The sequence below is a fragment of the Ursus arctos genome, unplaced genomic scaffold (genome assembly GCF_023065955.2).
Source record: "Ursus arctos isolate Adak ecotype North America unplaced genomic scaffold, UrsArc2.0 scaffold_2, whole genome shotgun sequence".
NCBI classification, from domain to species: domain Eukaryota; kingdom Metazoa; phylum Chordata; class Mammalia; order Carnivora; family Ursidae; genus Ursus; species Ursus arctos.
This window is the reverse complement of record NW_026622874.1, coordinates 101,982,152-101,987,673: the sequence shown is the minus strand read 5'-3', so window position 1 is coordinate 101,987,673 and position 5,522 is coordinate 101,982,152. Positions and strand designations below refer to the sequence as shown.

The 5,522-nt window shown below is 45.0% G+C and overlaps 1 pseudogene; it reads left to right on the top strand.

Annotated features, from left to right (window-relative positions):
- The first annotated feature begins 3,885 nt into the window (after positions 1 to 3,885).
- On the top strand, positions 3,886 to 4,768 carry LOC113268014 (40S ribosomal protein SA-like; annotated as a pseudogene).
- The last annotated feature ends 754 nt before the right edge of the window (positions 4,769 to 5,522 follow it).

Sequence of the window (5,522 nt, the reverse complement as noted above, 5' to 3'; positions counted from 1 at the left end):
ACAAATTATGTAGCTTCCCTAATGCTCAATTACATCTATGAAATGGAAATCATGATGGTACCCGTCCTATAGGTCTGTGTCGTGGGTGTTACACAAAACCGCACATAGAAATAGACTAACGAATTTCCCAGCACAGAGTAGACTCCTGATGAACCATCACTGAATCCGGATCTTCCTTTATGCCCCCAAACGGATCTGCCCCATGTCCTAGTCATCAAGGACCAAGCATCACTCTAGAGCTGTTCCAAAATTTGCACCAGAGCACCACAGTGGCAAGAGCTTTGGGATAATGTCATGTCCTTTATCCAAAGGAGGGGGCGAGGTGGGAGTTTCTGTGGGCAGAAGAGAAATACACACACCGTCTGCTTCATTCCAGGGCTCTGATCCTTGAGCTCGCTCTTTATGCTGTTTGAGAACAAGGGCCTGCCGGAAATGAGGAGCACAGATGAAAAGAGTAACGAACACGTGTTACACGTTTACTCTGTGTGCCTCTGTGCAGTACCTCCCTTAATCTTCACGACAGCCCTATGACATAGCTCCTGCTCTTTACGGATGGAGAAACAGCCCAGAGAGGTAAAGTACTTTGCCTGAGGCCACACAGCTAGGAAGCAGCAGGTCCAAGTCTTGAACCCAGACTGTTTGCCGTTAGTCTGAGCTCTTGAATCCGAAGACATGCGCCTCTCTCAGGAAAGCCAAGAAATCCCAGTAGAGGAGTGAAAATCCAAAAATACATTACACATAATCATAAACTTGCCTTGAAGGGCCAGATGATTAGATTCTATGCAGTTAGCATTAAAAAAAAGGGTATTTATATGTTCATCCTTACCCTCATAACCCATTCTGTTCCAATAAACTGTGCTCAGCTTTGCGGAGAGGTGGGGAGCGGCCCCAAATCGGATGGCTCAATGCACACACTATTTCTCTTGCAGGATCATTCCTAGAGGGGATTCCTGCAGCCAAACGACACCGAGTGTGATCATTGCAAAGCACAAACAGGATTAAAAGGAAAACATCTGTGTTTTGCAAGCCTGCACTAGCTTAAGACAAGCTGTGTATCTACCCAAATGCTCAGTGACTTTTGCTGCAGAGGGGGCTGGTGACTGTCTCGGCTGGGCGTTGATTAGAAGAGACGCAGAAAATGTGTTGGCGTCCCTGCACCTGAGTTCTTCGGGTGGCCTGGGCGTGAAGACATGTGTGATTCCATTGTGTCAGAGTGGCTTGGACACCCTCCCTTTGTGGTGGTGGTGTTCAAGCCAGTGAGTCGTCACTACACGTCCCTCCTGGGATGAAGTCTTTGGAGTTTCAGAATAACTCCATGTATGTACTACTATTTTATTAACGCTTCTCAGATGCCATGCCGGGCTCTGAACTTCAAACAAACTAGCCAGGATTTGATCCTCAAAAGAGACGACGAGGCTCCGTCAAGATGCCCACACGCCTAAAGCTATTTGTTGGATCCAAAAAAAAATAAGTCTTGTTTTGTGGGGGGAAAAGAAAACTTAATTATCAGTGAATGAAGCAACTCTCAGAACATATGGTTTCAGGTTGTGCCAAGATTTGGGGCCAATTTATTACTTTATTATTACTGTTGTTGTTAATGTTTACTTGAAAGATGTATAAAGGCACTCAGTAAGTTCCTTTCTAGAGGACACCAAAGCTGGAGAGTCTCTGAAAGGCAGATTACAGATCAGAGCCAAAGCATTTTTGTCATACATCAGCATTAAAGGGTAAAAGATGTTCCGTAATGGCTTTTCCCCCTCTTCCTTAACAAAGAAAAGGCACTCTCCTTTGTTTGGGAAACCCACTTCGATGCCTTCAAGAACAATTTGCTTTTCTGCTTCCGAGTTTGTTCTTCTCCTTTGGCAACTGGGCTCAGCCTGCATCTGAACCAACATTTGGAAGGGATGTTGTTCTCTGTTTATACTTCCATGTTTCAGGGAAGACGTCATGGCTGAAGGAGATGCAGTTTGAGAAAAGGTCTGTTCCCTGTTCTCCGCAAGCCAAGGAAAACATGTTTTTAAAATCTTGCTAACACATTAGCTTTGGCATCTTTAAAACTCATTTTTCTCCACATTTTTGTGTCTCTCCAACTTGGCTGTCGGTGAGCTGCATGGCCTGACAAATGACCAGAGACAGAGATATGCACTGTAGCCTCATCACCGACTGGCAGAGGGCGTCGGTTACAAGACTATTGCCCTCGTCCAATGGAAGGAGGCAGTTTCGAGAGGGCAAGGTGCCATCTGTGTCTATAGACACTGTCTGGAGATGGACCACACGTGAGAGCAGACGTTCAATCGCAAATTGTTAGAATGGACCAGAAAGTAGAGAAACACAGCAGTGCATCCCCCACCACCCCACCCCCAGCCTCATGGGCTGGGTTTAGGGCTGACAAATGGAGTTAAGGCTTTACGAATGACCCTCTTACTTTGTTGACACACAGGTGACCCCTGTGTCCTCTAAATGGTGCAGGCCAGACATCTTTTCCAAGTCCTAATAGTTCCTTCCCTTTTGTAAATGGCCAAGTCGAAGCACATTAGTGCTCCCAGGGGGGCAACTCTTTAAATGCCTCCTGTACAATGGGCCTCAGAGGCCCTGCCTCCTTCCTAAATGGGCCTTCCTGCAAATCCCGGCACACTTCCTCACACTCAGGCATCAGCTGGCTCTGCCGCACGTCCTTGCTAAGACCACAGCAGCAACTGCTGAATATTTTATTAGTCACTGTGCCTGTCCATGCAGTCTGCACCTGGATGTCATCTTTCCTGTTGTGACACCCTTTTCCCTTAAAGGAGCCATCGGTGATGGTGTGTTATAGTCTGTTTAGAAACAAGTCTCAAGCAGGGTCCCCGTTAACCTGGAGAACATTATCCTTTCTGGGAACAGGTCTTTGAAGGTTTGTGCAGATTTGGTAGAAGGGAATAATCCTAGGATGGCCTTGCTTTCATGAAAGCCCCCTCTCTGTCCCCAACTCCCTTGCACCTAACCCCAGGGAAGAAATTTTAAAAAGAAAATGTGGGCCTAGAAGACTCCAAAGGTTGCTTTTTCGAACGGCAGAACTTTCTAAGAGTACTATTTTTATTCTTTGGTTTTAGAACTTGTGTGAATTCATTCATTCCTTCAACAGATGTTTATTTAATTTCTACTATGTCAGGCACTAGGCAAGTCACTGGAACCCAGCTCTGAACAGTGAGACTCCCACCTTGCCCTTGGAGAGCCGAAAACCTAGCGAGGGATTCATTCACTCACTCTTTCATTTATTCAGTACTGTTTATTGAGTGCCTATTATGTGCCTGGCATTGTTCTAGAGACTGGGATACACAGTGGTGGACAAAACAAAGGAAAATCATCCTGGTGAGAGATGGACATTTTTCAAATAATCACATAATGTATATGATTATAAAATGTAACAAGCGCAGTAAAGAAATCTTAAAAACACCTTCCCTGGGATTCTATACCCAGCTAAACTATCATTCAGCAGGCAAGACAAAACAGAGATATTTTCAGATGTGCAACAAATAAGAGACTTTATTACCAGCAGATACTCAATGTCAGAGGCAGTGGACAAGGAAGAAAGGCATGAGAAATGAGAAACAGTGCAAAAATTAATGAAATTCACTGGCAAAGGCAATGCGCTACTGCTTCTGTTAAAATGTTCCTTTCTGTTTTTAACAGAAAAAAATTACAATTAATGAAAATGAACAAAATAGAAAACCAAGTTAAAGGAGAAATATTACAAAGTAACAGAAACTGGATTTTTAATTGAACAACTGAAATAGACAAGCCTCTAGCAAGATTTAAAAACAGATGGAGCCTTTCCGCACTACCCAGAGAGACGTCCATAGGGTGTTGTTCTGTGCTCCCGTTGTAACTTAAAGGGAAACTTTCACGATGTCTGGAGCCCTCAATGTCCTGCAATTGAAGGAGGGGGATGTCCTTAAACTCCTTGCAGCGGGAACCCACTTAGGTGGCACCAACCTTGACTTCCAAATGGAGCAGTACCTCCACAAAAGGAAAAGTGATGGAATCTATGTCATGAATGTGAGGAGAACCTGGGAGAAGCTTCTGGTGGCAGCTCGCACCATTGTTGCCATTGGAACCCCAGCTGATGTCAGTGTCATATCGCCCAGGAATACTGGCCAGTGAGCTGTGCTGAAGTTTGCTGATGCTACTGGAGCCACTCCTATCGCTTCACTCCTGGGACCCTCAGGAACCAGCTCCAGGCAGCCTTCTAGGAGCCCAGCACGCTGGCGGTTACAGATCCCAGGGCTGACCACCAGCCTCTCCCAGAGGTGTCTTCTGTTAACCTGCCTACCGTCACTCTGTGTAATACGGACTCTCCCCTGTGCTGTGTGGACATCATCATCCCTTGCAACAATAAGAGAGTGCACTCAGAAGCTCTGCTGTGGCGGATCCTGGCCCCAGGGAAGTTCTGAGCATGCGTGGCACCATTTCCCGGGAACACCCATGGGAGGTCGTGCCCCATCTCTACTTCTACAGAGATCCTGAAGAAGTTGAAAAGGAAGAGCAGGATGCTGCCGAGAAAGCTGTGACCAAGGAGGAATTTCAGGGTGAGTGGACTGCTCCAGGTCCTGAGTTCACCACTATTCATCCTGAAGTCACAAACTGGTCTGACGGCCAGCAGGTGCACTCTGTGTCTACTCAGCAGCTCCCTACTGAAGACTGGGGCACTCAGCTGGCCACCGAAGACTGGTCTGCAGCTCCCACTGCTCGGGCCACTGAGTGGGTAGGAGCAACCGCTGAGCGGTCTTGAGCTGCTCTTCCACAAAGGCAAACAAAATGGAAAGAAGGTTGACAGAAAATAGTCTCTTTAAAAAAGGATGGAAAAAACTATAAATAATATATAGGAATAATGATAGGAATAGACAGGATAATAATAGACAGGAATAGAAACAGACATGAAGTTGAGCTCTGTTTTAATGAGGGAAATGAAATAAAATAAAATGAAATAAAATAGGGGTGGCTATTTGGGTGGCCCAGTCAGTTAAGCATCTGGCTCTTGATCTCAGCTCTGGTCTTGATCTCAGGGTCATGAGTTCAAGCCCCATGTTAGGCTCCACACTGGGTGGAATCATAAATTAAAATAATAATAATAAATAATAATAATAAATAATGCCAACAAATTTGAAAGCTTAGATAAAATGAATAATTTTCTTGAAAAATATAGACTACCAATATCAACTCAAGAAGGTTTAAAAAAATCCCAAATATACCAACAACCATTAAAGAAAGTGAACTGGCCATCAAAGTACCCCCACGATCACCCCCATTCTCCCATATCTCCCACCTCAAACACACAGACCAAAGGCCCTGATTCTGTTTTACAGATGAGTTCTAATAAATCTTCATTGAATGGAGAGAGCTCCTATCTTATGAAAGATAAAGACTAGAAACTATGGAAATAATTGGCCAAACCAAATTCTCACAATGCTACACAGAGGGTTCAAGCATTTTTGTTCTATAAGGCAGTGCCCTGCTTGCTAGCCTATAAAGGGCAGGGTCAGTTA